The following is a 17,047-nucleotide window of genomic DNA, read 5'->3' on the forward strand; positions in this document are numbered from 1 at the left end:
GTTATAGTAGCAGTAGTACGTGTAAATAGTTTATGTTTTAGCCTCTCTGTACTGTCAACTGTGTTTTTTGTTCAAATAAAATAAAAAAAAAAAAAAAAACAATAACCTTGATGATTACCAGGGGCAGAAAAAGTGCCACTTTCCATCAGCACCGGGGAGGCACTCTCCTTGGTGCTGAACCCTGTGATGAGCGCTCAAGTGTTGGCGGAGGAGGTGTAAGCCAGAGGAGGGTGAACAAAAGTTAAAGTGTTTGAACCTCCAGCCCAGAAGGGGGGGTGATGCCGTGAAGAAAGCCGAATATGGATGCTGATGGGCGGACACAGAAGCACCATAAAACCACCCCCTTGTAAGGTCACCAGGGGCACGAGAATACCCTCCACAGAAGGGGGGGTGATGCCGTGAAGAAGGCCCAATATGGATGCTGATGGGCGGACACAGAAGCACCATAAAACCACCCCCTTGTAAGGTCACCAGGGGCACGAGAATACCCTCCACAGAAGGGGGGGTGATGCCGTGAAGAAGGCCCAATATGGATGCTGATGGGCGGACACAGAAGCACCATAAAACCACCCCCTTGTAAGGTCACCAGGGGCACGAGAATACCCTCCACAGAAGGGGGGGTGATGCCGTGAAGAAGGCCCAATATGGATGCTGATGGGCGGACACAGAAGCACCATAAAACCACCCCCTTGTAAGGTCACCAGGGGCACGAGGTTCTGGTGGGTGTGAATACCTGTGTTTAGTCCGTGGGGGAGTGCTTAACTGTGGGGGCCCGGGGACTCAGGGTGTGCAAGGTTATGGAGGTCCCACTGTTAGGGGCCCATGCTGGAGGTAATTAGTCCGTCCTTGGGGCTCTGTGAGCGGGCAAAAAGAGGTGATTTCCCCCTGGTCTCTGCTGGAGGTGCAGAGTCCCACTGTTAGGGGCCCATGCTGGAGGTAATTAGTCCGTCCTTGGGGCTCTGTGAGCGGGCAAAAAGAGGTGATTTCCCCCTGGTCTCTGCTGGAGGTGCAGAGTCCCACTGTTAGGGGCCCATGCTGGAGGTAATTAGTCCGTCCTTCGGGGCTCTGTGAGCGGGCAATGAGAGGTGATTTTCCCGGTCTCCGCCCTGGAGGTGTGAAATAAACAGAGTCCCCCTGTTAGGGACTGGTGCTGGAGGTCTCTAGTCCGTCCTTCGGTGCTCTGTGAGCGGGCAAAAAGAGGTGATTTCCCCCTGGTCTCTGCTGGAGGTGCAGAGTCCCACTGTTAGGGGCCCATGCTGGAGGTAATTAGTCCGTCCTTGGGGCTCTGTGAGCGGGCAAAAAGAGGTGATTTCCCCCTGGTCTCTGCTGGAGGTGCAGAGTCCCACTGTTAGGGGCCCATGCTGGAGGTAATTAGTCCGTCCTTGGGGCTCTGTGAGCGGGCAAAAAGAGGTGATTTCCCCCTGGTCTCTGCTGGAGGTGCAGAGTCCCACTGTTAGGGGCCCATGCTGGAGGTAATTAGTCCGTCCTTCGGGGCTCTGTGAGCGGGCAATGAGAGGTGATTTTCCCGGTCTCCGCCCTGGAGGTGTGAAATAAACAGAGTCCCCCTGTTAGGGACTGGTGCTGGAGGTCTCTAGTCCGTCCTTCGGTGCTCTGTGAGCGGGCAAAAAGAGGTGATTTCCCCCTGGTCTCTGCTGGAGGTGCAGAGTCCCACTGTTAGGGGCCCATGCTGGAGGTAATTAGTCCGTCCTTGGGGCTCTGTGAGCGGGCAGAGAGAGGTGATTTCCCCCTGGTCTCTGCTGGAGCTGTGAAAGAAACAGAGTCCCACTGTTATGGGGACATGCTGGAGGTAATTAGTCCGTCCTTGGGGCTCTGTGAGGGGGCAGAGAGAGGTGATTTTCCCCTGGTCTCTGCTGGAGCTGTGAAAGAAACAGAGTCCCACTGTTATGGGGACATGCTGGAGGTAATTAGTCCGTCCTTGGGGCTCTGTGAGGGGGCAGAGAGAGGTGATTTCCCCCTGGTCTCTGCTGGAGGTGCAGAGTCCCACTGTTAGGGGCCCATGCTGGAGGTAATTAGTCCGTCCTTGGGGCTCTGTGAGCGGGCAGAGAGAGGTGATTTTCCCGGTCTCCGCCCTGGAGGTGTGAAATAAACAGAGTCCCCCTGTTAGGGACTGGTGCTGGAGGTCTCTAGTCCGTCCTTCGGTGCTCTGTGAGCGGGCAAAAAGAGGTGATTTCCCCCTGGTCTCTGCTGGAGGTGCAGAGTCCCACTGTTAGGGGCCCATGCTGGAGGTAATTAGTCCGTCCTTGGGGCTCTGTGAGGGGGCAGAGAGAGGTGATTTTCCCCTGGTCTCTGCTGGAGCTGTGAAAGAAACAGAGTCCCACTGTTATGGGGACATGCTGGAGGTAATTAGTCCGTCCTTGGGGCTCTGTGAGGGGGCAGAGAGAGGTGATTTCCCCCTGGTCTCTCCTGGAGGTGTGAAATAAACAGAGTGCTACATTTTGTAAATAGTGCAATATCTCCAGGGCGCATAACTGCACTTTACAAGCCAGAAATAATGTTTAAATGGTCGGGGAAAGTATTTTTAAATGTCTGGAAGAGAGTTTTAGACAGTCATTTTGCACGAAATCATTTAACATAGACGCTCTCCTGAAAATGCACAGAATATGTGCTTTTTCAGGAGACCGTCAATGTTAAATGATTTCGTGCAAAATGACTGGCTAAAACCTCGGAATAAGTGTTTGAAAAGCGGGGAAAAGTTGTTTAAAATAGTCTGATACCTCCAGGGCGCATCACCAAAAATGTACAAGCCAGGGAAGATGCCTGAATCCCGGATACTTTAGGTCTGTCACTTAGGGTGACCGCACCACTCCGACGCTCCCGAGAGTGGACGTCCATTGTTTGTAAGGCACCTAAGAGGGAGAAGGATGGGAGGCAGCTGGCGTTGTCCAGATTGGACTTCTCCAGGAACCTCATTCAAAAAGCTTTGAACTTCTCCCCTGAGGATCTGAACTGCATCGTCACCCTTCCTTTTAACAAAGGCTTCGATGTTAGCTTCCGTACCCCAACGGCTTTTAGAGAATTTTGGACTAAATTTGAAACTGTAAAAGCCCAGTTTTTTGCCATTGCTGTTGAGAAACTAACTGACAATGCCTTGAAAGTGGTCATTGTCAGGATGTTCAATGAGACAGTAACTGCAGAAGACATTCACTTTTGGCTGGGCAGATACTGCACTGTAAAAGGCCCGGCTACCAAAGTGAGAGATGAGGACGGCATTTGGAACTGTGCCTGGCGGGTCCCCATTCAACAAGGGCAAGACCCCCAAGGCTTTCAAGGCCTTAAACAACTCCCATCTATGATAGTACTGGGGAACAACAGGGGCTACATTCACTACCAGGGACAGCCCAAACTCTGCCGCAAGTGTGGAGAGCATGGGCACCTAGCGGAGGCATGCCAGCAGATGGTGTGTCGCAAATGCAAACAAATTGGGCATATTTTTGAGGAGTGCACAAATGGCAGAAAGTGCAATCTTTGTGGAGAATCCAACCACCTCTTCAGAGATTGCCCTCAGTCTTTTGCCAACAAGCTTAAGGCTACAAGAGTGAGTAGACAAAATGGCAGACAAAAGGAAACAGGTGAGGGGCTAATTGAAGAGGCGGGGACAGAAAATGCAAACCTCCCCCCAAATCCTGTGAATGGAGAAAGGGGAGCAGATGAGGAGGGGCAAGGGGAGAGACCTGTAAATACTCTGCAAATAGAAAGTGGAGAAGTTACAACGCAGGAAGAGGGCGGAGCTATACCTGAAACTGAAAAGGAACCTGACACTCACCCGCAGAGGGATAGCAATGATCCCCCCCTCCCCAATGTGCAGCAGTCCATGAGGCCTTTAGCAGAATGTTTGTCAGGGTTGTCGTCCGATTCTCCCACAGGGGAAGGGGAGGGACTGGTAAGTGCCCAGCCAACGGAGGGTGGAGGGGATGCAATGCAGGAAGGAGGCGGAGCTGTGCCTGAAAGTGAAGGGGAGACTGACACTCAGCCACAGAGCGACAGCAACGACGCCCCCCTCCCCAACGCACAGCAGTCCAAGAGGCATGTATCAGAATTGTCCCTTGATTCGCCCATGGTCTCAGAGAAGAGGGGAAGAACTGACTACTCCCCAGACAGTTCATCTCTGGAGGAATCCAGAGTATTCCTCCCCACCTCCCCAAATCAGGTATCGTTTTTAAACGTAGTTCTGCAATCGACCCCAAAGAACTCAACTTTCGACGCAAGATTGCGTCAGAGGCCTACCCCAAGAGTCCGAAAGGAAAAAGAAGGGCAACCCCGTCAGCTTTCACCCATAAGAGTAAAAGAAGAGCTAGACTCACATGAAATTGGCTAACAATCTTTTGTTTTAACAGCATAAACCATTTTAGTTGCTCAAAATGTTGTACCTGTTAACCTTAACTTTACTCATGACACTCACAGTCTCAACCATAAATGTGAGAAGTGTGAAGTCGAGAGTTAGAGCCCAGACTGTTTTATCCTTTCTCAACTCTTATAAGTCAGATGTTTTTCTAATACAGGAATGCAGCCTGCCGTTTTTAACCCACTATAGGCAATGGGAGGAGCTATGGCCACAAACATCGTTATGGAGTGGATCCAATCAAAACAAAGATGATGGAGTAGCCATTTTAATCAAAAACCCCCAGATCTTGGTGAAGGGCAGCACTGTGGTGAAAGATGGTCGGGCACTTCTAGTACACTTGACTTTCATGGGAAAGGACTTTAACGTCTTAAATATCTATGGCTTTAACGACAAGAATGATAGGTACGACCTTTTAGAAGAGCTGCAACCCCACATGCTAGGTAGGGCACCCTTAGTTGTAGGCGGAGATTTTAACTGTATTTTGAACAAAAGTGATAGGAGAAGAACAGGAAATGATTTTACACTTGATAAAACATCGGTCTTATTACAGAAAATGTGCAAAGACTTTAAGCTAACGGACTGCTTTAAAGCCATGCATCCTAGGGAAGAGGGTTTCACCTGGCTCAGTAGTGATGGCACCAGAGCCTCTCGTATAGATTATATCTTAACACGAGATAGCCCACCGACTGATGCTAGATTGACACCTGTCTTCTTTTCTGATCACACAATGCTCTCCTGCACCCTCTCACTCCCTCATGGTGTGACAGCAGGAAGAGGTTTGTGGAAGCTCAACTGCTCCCTTCTGGAAGATGGGGACTTAGTTAGACAGTATAGGGAGCAGTACTAAGAGTGGCAGACCCTTCAAGACTCATACGATACACATGCACAGTGGTGGGAAATGGTGAAAAGAAGGACTCAGACTTTCTTTAGACAGGCAGGTAAAATAAATAAACATAGGGACAATAGACGCATGATGGGACTGCAGAAACGACTCCAGCGATACTTTAAATTAAACCAACAAGGGATGGACTTTAATGAAGAAATAAAACAAATTAAAACAGAAATGTCAGTTTTAGCGGAAATTAAAAGTAAAGGTGTCATTTTAAGAAGTAAAGAGAGGAAAATAGAAGAAGGAGAAAAGTGCACCCGATTCTTCTTTAAAAAAATTATAAATAAGGGGGGTGGCATTTTTAGGCTGAAAACTGAAAATGGGTCCACAGCTGAAACGACATTGGAAATAATAGAAACTGTTGAGACATTTTATAGTGAACTCTATAGAAAAAAAACTGTGAATCAGGAAATAATGACAGAAGTTTTACTTTTTATCAAAAAAACAGTGGAGGAAAAGTTTATCTTAACCCAAGATTTTAAAATTGAAGAATTGAACGAATGCTTGAAAACTTTCAAGACAGGGAAATCGCCAGGGGAAGATGGGATTCCCTTGGAATTCTACCTGACCTTTTGGGATTTGCTAGCACCTGACCTTCTTGATGTATTTACGGACTTTGAAAGTCTAGGCCGACTTCCTGACAGTTTCACAACAGGGATAGTGACACTCTTACACAAAAACAAGGACAAGACGGCCCAAAAAATTGGAGACCTATAACACTTTTAAACCTTGACTGCAAACTCTTTAGCAAACTCTTAGCAGCACGTATGTGTTTATTCTTAGAAGAGCTGATCCACCCGGATCAAGCCTGTGCCGTGCCGGGGAGGAAGATCACAGACAGCCTCCTATTGATCCGAGACACCATCTGCTTTGCGAGAGATAGAAACTTTCAGCTTGTAGTCCTAAATTTAGACTTTGAGAAAGCCTTTGACCGGGTCTCACACCAGTACCTTTTCCAGGTATTAAAACAAATGGGGTTCCCGAAGAGGTTTATAGACTGGGTGGCACTGCTGTATCGGGGCACTACCAGCACGTTTATTGTAAATGGGCATCTGACAAAAGCAGTCAATATAAACTGTGGTGTCCGTCAAGGTTGTCCACTATCGGCCCTCCTCTACATTATCTGTATAGAACCACTTGCACAGATCTTGAGAAGGGACCAACAAATCACTGGGGTACATATTCCAGGGAGCGGGGGCCTTCAAACAAAATGTATCTTATATATGGATGACATCAACCTTTTATGTACTGATCTTTTATCTGTCAACAGGACGCTGGACTTAACTGACTGGTTTGGACAGGCCTCTGGGTCAAAATTGAACATAAGCAAGACGCAAGCCCAATTTTATGGACCATGGACAGAGACTGAGAAGACAGGACTTCCCCTGACTGTGACCCAGACCGAACAAAAGATACTCGGGATTCAATTTGACAATGAAGGGGGAGGGAAAACTAATTGGACGAGTTTGGTAGGGAAAGTCAGACAGAGACTAGGATACTGGGGACTTAGAGGACTGACCATGGAAGGCAAGGTTTTAATCATCAAAGCAGTGATCTTACCTCTGCTTCTACTGGTCGGTTCTGTTTTTATCCCACCCAGGAGAGTGCTTCTAGAGCTAGAACGAGCAATATTTTATTTTCTGTGGGGGTACAAGTGGGAAAGGATAACAAGAAAGGAGATGAAAAAGTCAAAACAGAAAGGGGGGAAAGGAGTTCCAGACCTCCACTTGTTTCTAGGAAGCAGATATGCAGCACTCCACATCTTCGCTGCCACTGCCCCCTCCAAAAACCCAAAGACGGCGGCAATGACAAGATTCTGGATGGGGACCTTTTTAAGAAGGATAAAGATCTTACCAATTGACCTCAAAGTACCAGTGTCCTTTAACCTGCCACCACCTTATGCTTTTATACAAACATTTTTAAAGAAACTTCAGCTTGAGCAGGAGGGTTTGCACATTTTAACTAATCATCGCTCCCTTCTCTCTGTTGTGCAGGAGCGAGAACCAGTGAGTCCAGTGCACGGGCTCGCTTTCGGTGAGCCCTCAACAGTTTGGTGCAACGTGAACCATCCCACTCTGACAAACAGACTCTGAGATATGTCATGGATGGTGGCTCATGAGATCCTCCCAGTCAGGTCCGTAATGCACTCCCGGGGCATGGCGGCAAACCCAACTTGCCCCCGACCAGGCTGTGGCGCACCTGAGACGGTGAGGCATCTGCTCTGGGAGTGCAGCGCTGCCGTAGACCAGTGGGCAACAGCCGACTCCTTACAATTCCCGTGCTTGCCGGCAAGGGAGGTCCTCACAGCACAGCTGGTAATGTATGGGGTGAGCCAAAAACAAGACTGTGCTAGGGTCTTTTCTAAGCAATGGCTCACCCTAGCTGCCATCAAAGACGCCATATGGACCTCCAGAAACTTGCTGGTAAGAAGGCACATGCAGATCCCCCCCGTGGCTGTGATCCGGATGGCTGCAGCAACAATAAAATCAGCGACATGCGGCACGCCCAGGACACAGCCACAAAGAAGAATCGCCTCTGTGCTCATTCGGACGAAGGAGTCGGAGCCACACGGGAAAGGTCAAAGCAGCGCAGGCCCGACTCTCCAGGAAAGACAGGGGGGAAGGAGCAACAGGGTGGGGGTCTCCTCTGAGCACCTTGACAAGACCCCGAGAGACACAACCTGTTAAAGGGGAGTGGGATGAGTTCCCCTTGACAGGGACTCACTGCGCTCCTGCACAGCACTTTACTCAATGCACCCCCTTTTTAAAGACCTTAAAAGGAAAATCGTTTACATATGACAGGTATACAATGTTTTTAATGAAAGGCAATGCTTTTATGAAAATGGGTCTGATGTCTTAATAAAATCTTACAGTGTACATTTATTTATTATATGATTGCTCAAAATACACCTGTGTGACAAAAATGTGATGTAAATATGAAAAGTGCATGAATTAAGTGTCAATAAAAAATGTTCCCAAAAAATCTGTTCTTATCAGTTTAATATCTGATACGTCCCCTATACAGGGACTATATATTAAATGGATTTTTAGCACTGGGAGCCGAAAGAGGGGCTTGCCCCGTTCACTCCACGCATCGACCCGGTATTGCAGCGCCTCCGGGAACGGTGCACCCATCTCCTGCCTTGTGTAAAAACAAACACAGACGCATCTCGAAACAAAAACAGATGGTTTCAATTGAGGGCAGAAACTGCAGCACATCAGCAGCGGATCTTTTTTGGACTCAATGCCAAAGAAGCTAAAGGTGACAAATTGAACTTGCCTTGGCTCTGGAGCGTGGCACGCAGAGTGAGGCTCACTGCAAGGGACAGAGATATTTAGAGCCCAAAGGAAGGACACGCTCTGGGAGGACATTGGCACCAGAAAGTCTTTCCTGGAGCAAAGAAGCCGCCACACATGCAAGCTGTAGCCAGGTTGTCTTTGACATTGTCTTCAACACTATAATCAGGGGAGAGCGCGAACGCAGTCCCCCACTACCACAAATTATGCAGTCGAGATTTCCACATTTGGGGAATTCGCAGCGGTCAGCATAGCCGGGGTGCAATGGCCGAGCCTCGCCCTGGGTGAACCACCTTGGTGATCATGGTATCTCCCCTGCCAGGTAAGTATGAGTTGGATGGGTCAGAGGCAGGGGACTCTTGCAACGACAAAGGACAGGTTCCTGCCTCTGAGCCGGCCAGCGCAGCCCATCAACCACATTTAACCCTTAAAGACAGAGTAGGGAAACATACCTTTATGTAACTATAGGTGATTTGCTGCCATCTAGTGGCATAAGGTCCACACAGAACAACAAATGGCTAATGTTTGTCATGATAGCGTTGCTAATTACTAAACGTCACATTTCTTAATTCATTTCTGGATTTTATGTCTTTTGTGTCTGCAAATTCTTTTTTTTAAATACATTACGTTGTTGCTTGTCAAAAAAGTAAAAGCACAATCAATAATAATAATAATGGAATAAATAATGTCTCTGTTCTATTTAAAGAGGCCCTACTATGCTAATTTCTTACACATGTTTGTATTTCTTGCCTCTACTGGGACATGTTTCCATGCTTTAGTGTTCAGCTGCCAGCTGCAACTAATTTGCAACTAATTTGTAGGCCGGACAGAGCGAACGCTGGCGCACTTAGCTGCCGCTGCTCTCCAGCTATTTTTAGTTTAAGTTGTATGTAATGCAACTGTTATCGCTCACTTTGATGACTTTGGCCATTATAATATGATCTGGATGTATCTGCCCAACGATCGAATTAACTAACATCTACCCTACCTGTGTGTCGGGGCCACCACCCCTCACCTGGCTGCTTCCGCGGCGTGAGGCCCATCCTCTAGCCAAACATCACTGACAACTATGTGGATCAACGAGCTGTTTGTGTGGTCTGTGCTCATCTGGACTGCCCTGTCGTTCAACCTAGCGACAGCGGCACTCCAATACACAGCTGCTGAGCTCCTCCGACTATGATTCCACCTGCCCGACACATCACCGGCATTGCACCTCTTTCTGGACATCGCTCGTCATCCCCGTCGGAAATATATCCACCGTGGTTCCCGGCGAAGATTTTACATCGATGACTCCAAACCCATACAATCCATCTGGTCTTCAATTCGACAACACCCAAGAAATTCCGCACGGAAAGTGGACCACTCTGTCTTAGCCAGCTTAGCCAGGTCGGCTAACGTTAGCGCTAAACATAAACACGGCCACACTGATGTCAACTTTGGACTATTTAACATCCGTTCTCTTACGACCAAGGGTCCTCTTCTCCAAGATCTCCTGACTGATCGTAAGTTTGATTTTCTCTGTTTGACAGAAACGTGGCAACAACCTAATGACTTTTCACAGCTGAATGAATCGACTCCTCCTGGGTTTGTTTACATCTGTCAACCCCGTGCCACCGGCAGAGGGGGAGGTCTCGCGATGATTTACCGCGAGAGTTTGAAAGTCTCGTCTGTATCTGTGCCTGTTCACGGCTCATTTGAATCAATTGCCTTAAAACTCAATGGGCCTATCCCTACCATAGTTGCAAGCGTCTACCGTCCACCTAAGCTTAATAATAATTTCGTAAACGAATTTGCGGCTTTCATCACACATCTCTGCTCACTCTCACCTAACATAATAGTGCTGGGAGATTTTAATATACATATGGATACTGTCAACAATGCTCTCACAAAGGACTTCACATCTTGCCTGGACAGTTTTGGATTACAGCAACATATCAATTTTCCGACTCATTCCAAAGGACATATTCTGGACTTGATCTGCTGTTCTGGTGTCACTCCTCTTAAATGTACTGCAACTGATCTTCCAATTTCTGATCACTCATTAATATCCTTTACTGTCACCTTAACACTGTCCAAACCAAATCTGCCACGTGTTATTTCCTTCCGCAACATCAAGGATATTAATTTAACTACACTCTCCGGTGGCATTGACAACCTCCCCAGCATAAATTGTTCATCCCCGCCTGATGAACTGGTTTCTCATTACAATAACAATCTTCATAAACTGCTCAATACCATGGCTCCTTTAAAAACCCGGTCTGTTTCCTTCACCCATTCTGCTCCTTGGTTTACACCTGAACTACGCCAACTCAAAACAAAAGGCCGTCGATTGGACTCTGCAAAAAAACTGGACTTGTCGTTCACAAAGAAATGTACAATAACCACATTCTCCACTACAAGGACACTCTCTCTACAGCCAAATCATCATATTATGCAGTTCTCATCAGCTCTGGCGAAGGGAACACAAGGGTCCTGTTCTCTACAGTGAAGAACATTCTACGACCACCGGACTCTCTTGCACCTCATCAGTATTCAACTGCCTACTGTAACTCCCTCATGTCATTTTTTTATGACAAAATAGAAAACATTCACCAGCAACTAACTCCTAACACCACCTGCAGTATATCTCTCCCTGTTTTCACCGACCCTCTCTCTCATTCTCTTTCAAGTTTCACACTTCCCTCTGCTGTTGTAATATCTGACCTCATCATTAAATCCAAGCCATCTACCTGTCAGTTAGACCCTCTTCCTACCCCCCTGGTAAAAGCCTGTCTACCTTCATTGTCCGCCCTTATAACTGTCATCATACACTCCTCCCTCACCTCTGGTCTTGTTCCCTCACTTTTCAAATCAGCCGCCATCACGCCCATACTGAAGAAACCTGGTGCAGACCCCAACAACTTTAATAACTTTCGTCCCATATCTAACCTACCATTTCTCTCAAAAATCCTGGAAAAAACTGTTGCATCCCAGATCCATTCCCACTTGTCTGACAATAACCTGTACGAACAATTTCAATCTGGTTTCCGCCCCCATCACAGCACAGAAACTGCACTGGTGAAAATCACTAACGACCTCCTCATGGCCGCTGACTCCGGACTATTAACTATCCTCATCCTCCTTGATCTTACTGCAGCTTTTGACACCATTTCCCACAGCATCCTCATTGACAGACTGACCTCCATCGGGATCACTGACACACCCCTCCTCTGGTTTAAATCATATCTCTCTGGCCGCACTCAGTTCATCCAACTCAAAACCTTCAAATCACAGCCACTTCCAGTCACGACCGGTGTTCCCCAGGGCTCTGTCCTGGGGCCTCTTCTTTTTATCATCTATTTACTTCCTCTTGGCAATATCTTCCGTAAACACAACATCCACTTTCATTGCTACGCGGATGACACCCAGCTCTACTTGTCCTCCAAACCAACCACCATCCTCCCTCCATCCACCCTGTCGGACTGCTTACAGGACATCAAATCCTGGTTTTCCTCTAACTTTCTCAAACTTAACGACAATAAAACAGAGGTTCTCCTCATTGGCACAAAATCCACCCTAACCAAACCTGACAGTTTCTCCATTACAATAGACAACTCTTCAGTCTCCCCCTCCCCTCAGGTTAAGAGTCTGGGTGTCATCCTCGACGGCACACTTTCATTCAAATCTCACATCAGTAATATCACTCGGTCTGCCTATTTCCATCTACGCAACATCAACCGCCTCCGCCCGTCCCTTAACCCTAAGACCACCGCCATTCTTGTTCACACCCTGGTCACTTCCCGCATCGACTACTGCAACTCCCTTCTCTTTGGTCTCCCTCTCAAATCCATCCACAGACTTCAACTGGTTCAGAACTCTGCCGCCCGCATCATTACCAGAACCCCCTCCATTAACCACATCACTCCTGTTCTTCAGCAACTTCACTGGCTCCCCGTCAAATCCCGTATCGTTTTTAAGATTCTGCTCCTCGCCTTTAAGGCCATCCATAACCTCACTCCTCTGTACATCTCCGACCTCCTGCACATCAACACACCCATCCGCACACTCAGGTCTTCTGCTTCCCTCCACCTCACTGCACCCGCCTTCCGTTTAACCACCATGGGGTCCAGAGCCTTCAGCCGCTCTGCACCCCGCCTCTGGAACTCCCTCCCACCTGACATCCGCAACACTGACTCTCTCCCCATTTTCAAATCACGCCTCAAAACATATCTCTTCACACTCGCATATCCACCCTGATCATTATCCATCACACATCCTCTGTTTTTTATTTATTTGGTTATTTGATTGATTTATATACTGCATTGTCTTGTTTATATTTCTTATGCTGGTGTTATCTATTGTGTATCTTGTTTTTTATGTATTTGTACGGCGACCTTGAGAGCCTTGAAAGGCGCCTATATAAAATAAATGTATTATTATTATTATTATTATTAAAAAGCTCTTTATTTTTATCATACTCTCTGTGTTGCAGCACCTCTTTTCACCCTCTGTCTGAAACCAGAGCCCAGTCTGCTCTAGTGTGCATGGCAAAGAAACTCCCTCTGGTGGAGACTTCTGGATTTTAGCATTTGCAGATCATTTAGATGCACAAAAGCCTATATACAATATATACATATAATACAAACATAGGAAAGGGAAAGCCTTTCCTAAAGAGTATAATAGGGCCTCTTTAAGTGTCTCAGTCAGCCGTGAGAGACAGCATTAGTATGAGAAAGAGGATGTCTATAACCACACCGTGGATGTAGAGCACTGAAGCTAAATGGAATTCAACCATATTGTGTTATTTACGTAACTTTCCTTCTGTCACATGTCAAAATGTCTTCTGTGAAAAAGGAATTTTGAACTTAGAATTGAGGCTATCATAAATGTGTTTAAGCCTTATGTGAGTGGTGGTAATGTGCTGCTCTTTCAAAAGACATTTCTTTAAGTCTCAACCCCACACAACACTTAACACTTTTACCAGTGTTTTAGAAGAATAATCCACAAATTCTATGCATTTGGCTGTTTTAATACCTGCAATTTTACAAATGGTTAAGTATGTATAATTTGATTATAAATGCTTACTTTATGAATACTTCAAAATGTTAAAAATACCACATTTTACAGTATAAGTTAGTTAGTCATTTAGTAAAAGAATCATAACTTATACATCACTTTATTTATTTTCTTCTTAGTATTAAGCTCAAAAACATGTACTTTTTAATTTCTATTTAAGGCTGCTTTACATTTTAGAGGAGAATATTGTTCTTTTGACTCCGCTACGTTTACTGGATAAAGATTTTACAAATGGAACATTTGACCAGCATCTAAAATATTATGTTGTTATAGAAGATCGGGAAATTGTTGCTAAGAATGAAACATTTTGGTGGAATTTAAAGGGGACCTATCATGTAAAATGCACTTTTTGATGTCTTTTATACATAAATATGTGTCCCCGGTGTGTCAGGGAACTCACGCAGTGTCAGAAAATAAAACCCTCTCTCTTTTCCTCCGTACCCAAATCTCTAAAAACGGGGCTACAACGGAGCTGATCCGGATTTGCGTCCGATATGACGTAATATCGGAAATGTAGGCTGGCTTTATCAGAAACGTTGCTATCAGAAACAATGCCTGACTCTTTTGGACGTAATATGGTCGGTGCATGTTTACATTAGCATCGCTAACACTCAGAGCTAACCTGTACTGGATAGAGCATGTGTGTTGTTAGATGTATTCGTTGTTCTCGCGTCCAGGAGAGAAGCTTAAAATAAGGAGATTAATGGAGTCTCTCAAAAGGTTCAAATGGGTACTTTAATTAAGTAGTGCGGAAATGAAACAAACAGAAGGTGTAGTGGGAGACAGAGCAGCTGTTTGTCTCGAAGTTGCAGGGGTGAAGAGAGGGCGAACATCGCTCGCCCGCTCTCTATATATCCTCCGTTGGCTCCTCCTCTCATGGCTCCAGCTGGTGTCGGGGGACCTCCCTCCGCTATCTTCTATGTCCGATATCGCCTAAAACAGAGGATTTAGACGTAGTGTCTTCATTGTATAACTCCACACGCCTTTTCTCCTCATACTCTCTTTCATGACTTTTTATTTAATGCATTTTAACGGCTGTAATCGTTGTTAACATAAAAACGGAAGTTAAGCTCACTGTTGATTCCGGTAAAGCTTTTCAAAATAAACTTTAGCAACAACGTTAGCCACAGACGAATGCTAACCGGAAATGTTTTCAAAATAAAACAGTTTTAAGCTTACTGTATGTTTAAAGTAAATTACGTCATTAAACATTGATTTTAATTTCTTACAGTGTGAAGAAGCAGAAAATAAAAAGGAACTCACCTTGTGGTATAACCGGTAAGAGAGAAAGCCTTTGAGCTCCATACTGTTTCAGAAATAATCCTTGATAATCCATGATATGGCGTTTCATCACCGCAGTAGCTGCCGGTAGCATCTCCCGCATGAGCTCAGCCCCCTCCTTTTTTTTTGTATAATCTTTTTTTTTTTTTTTAAAGCTTTATACCCCAAATCAGCACTTTTGAAAAAGGAAGTTAAATGGAGGGATATGAGGTATGGCTAGAATGGGTGATCTGTTTGGTATTTTGAGCAAAACACTTCCTAGACATGTTTTTTATATATTTGTATATATCTGAGACCTATGCTATTGCCTAAAAATAGCATGATAGGTGACCTTTAAATCTGAAAAAACAATATACAAGCAAAAAGTAATTTGTTTCCTATTTTCCTTGACAGAGAGCAGATTTATAATTTGAGAGAAAGATTACATTTTAAACCGTTTTGTGTTCGCACCAGTTGACCTCACGGCCCATAGGGGCGCTAGGGGCGCCGCACCACCTCTTCCCATATAAAAAAGAAAAAAAAAATATATATCAGCGACGTGCAGTCAGTGGAGGCAGGGGAGGCAGAGCCTCACCTGTCATACTCCAATGTAACGGAAAAACAATTAAAGAAAAACTAAATAATAATAATAATAAAATGTCTCCACTGATCTTGTGTAAATGTGATTTATGTATGATTCCAATCGCATTTTATAGTCAAAATCAGCAAATTTGCCGAGCTCCGCTACGGGAGCGATGAGAAGTGAGGCAGGCACGAGCACTGCCTCACGTAAGCCCACAGTAACTTGCTGGAGCACGGGCACTAAATTAGCGCGGCCACTTATTTTGTGAGCGCGCTCAAGCCATTTACTGTGGGGTGAAGTGAGGCACAGATGAGCTCGGCCTCAATTCAGAATGCGTCACCCCACAGAAACTGGCTGGAAAGCGGGCCCTAAGCGCATGCCTGTTCCCATCTCACTGTAGGTCACCAATGTAATGTTTGTAGATCCCTTTATTACATTTACCCTCGCCATCCATAGTCTCTAAATAACTTATTTCACGTATATATGATATTTAGGCTCGCTGGTCTCATCGTACAACGGCAATGAAAAAATCACCAGGAGAGGCAGCCATAACCTCTGCCGCACTGAAGGGGGCGCACGTGAGCCCACAGGTTCTTGTTGCTACTGTTATTCTACCGCAAACAACAAACTAGACTTTTGAAACTACAGGAAGATAAGGAGGACTTTTACAAAACAGTAATAGAGATTGTTGTCCAGAAGGATAGCATGGACTTATATTCATCTTCAAGTCAAGGTAAGACCACAACTGTAATGAAAATGGGATCTTACTTAGAAAGAACAATCCAATATTTAGATTTTGGGTATCCTTTTGTTGATCGGTCTGTTTAAAATTAATCATAGCATCAGACTAAAAAAGCTTTTGAAAATAACAGAATATTTCGATTAAGGTCAAAATAGGCTATAATATTTGTAAATCTGACTCTGAAAGAGTCAGTGCCTCACCAGCCATGAACCTCATCGCACGTCACTGATACATATATATATATATATTTTAAAAAAATATTTTTTTATTTTATTTTATTTTTTAATGAACAAGGTAAATATTATATAATTGGTATCAGTAAAATGTATAATCTACAATAAAATCTCGTTTACGATGTCTAAAGTTACTGATAAGTCACATGTTTCCTGCCTGGCCTTGCCCGTGTATCATTACCCTCTCTCGTCTGGGCGCTAAGAGAGGAGCCCTCAACCAGTGCAGCAGCAGCCACTAGCAGCTGACTGTTGCTATCTGTAAACTATGCCGCCGAAACATAATTTCAGCCAATCAGCGTCGTCAAATCTGATGGTCACCGGGCGCCAATGTCAGCGCCCGGTGCAGTCTGTGAGTAGTTTGGACAGTGACTCGTATCCGGGTGACGCAGTAGTTGATGAGGATGGCTTCGTGTGCAGGTGGAGTCTCCGGACCTCGGTCCCCGCCTAATTCCGTTCAAGAGCTAATCTTCAATCCTTTCGAAAGGAGAAGTTTGGGAGATAAATTGTTGCTTAAAGACCTTGGACCGGACCAACCCGATTTGTATATATCGCAGCAAGCTCGTGAAAAAGACAAAACTTATACACGAGGCTTCTCACGTAGCTGGTACACCAAAAAGGCTTGGCTA

At 45.6% G+C, this 17,047-nt stretch overlaps 1 non-coding gene and 1 pseudogene across 1 annotated transcript; one reads left to right on the forward strand and one right to left on the reverse strand.

Annotated features, from left to right (window-relative positions):
* Positions 1 to 8,219: 8,219 nt before the first annotated feature.
* Positions 8,220 to 8,387, forward strand: LOC117484284 (annotated as a pseudogene).
* A 327-nt stretch (positions 8,388 to 8,714) lies between these two features.
* LOC117484283 lies at positions 8,715 to 8,878 on the reverse strand. The gene has a single exon (XR_004556100.1). It is a non-coding gene; the product is annotated as a U1 spliceosomal RNA (small nuclear RNA).
* Positions 8,879 to 17,047: the final 8,169 nt, after the last annotated feature.

The sequence above is a fragment of the Trematomus bernacchii genome, unplaced genomic scaffold, assembly GCF_902827165.1.
Source record: "Trematomus bernacchii unplaced genomic scaffold, fTreBer1.1, whole genome shotgun sequence".
NCBI lineage: Eukaryota > Metazoa > Chordata > Actinopteri > Perciformes > Nototheniidae > Trematomus > Trematomus bernacchii.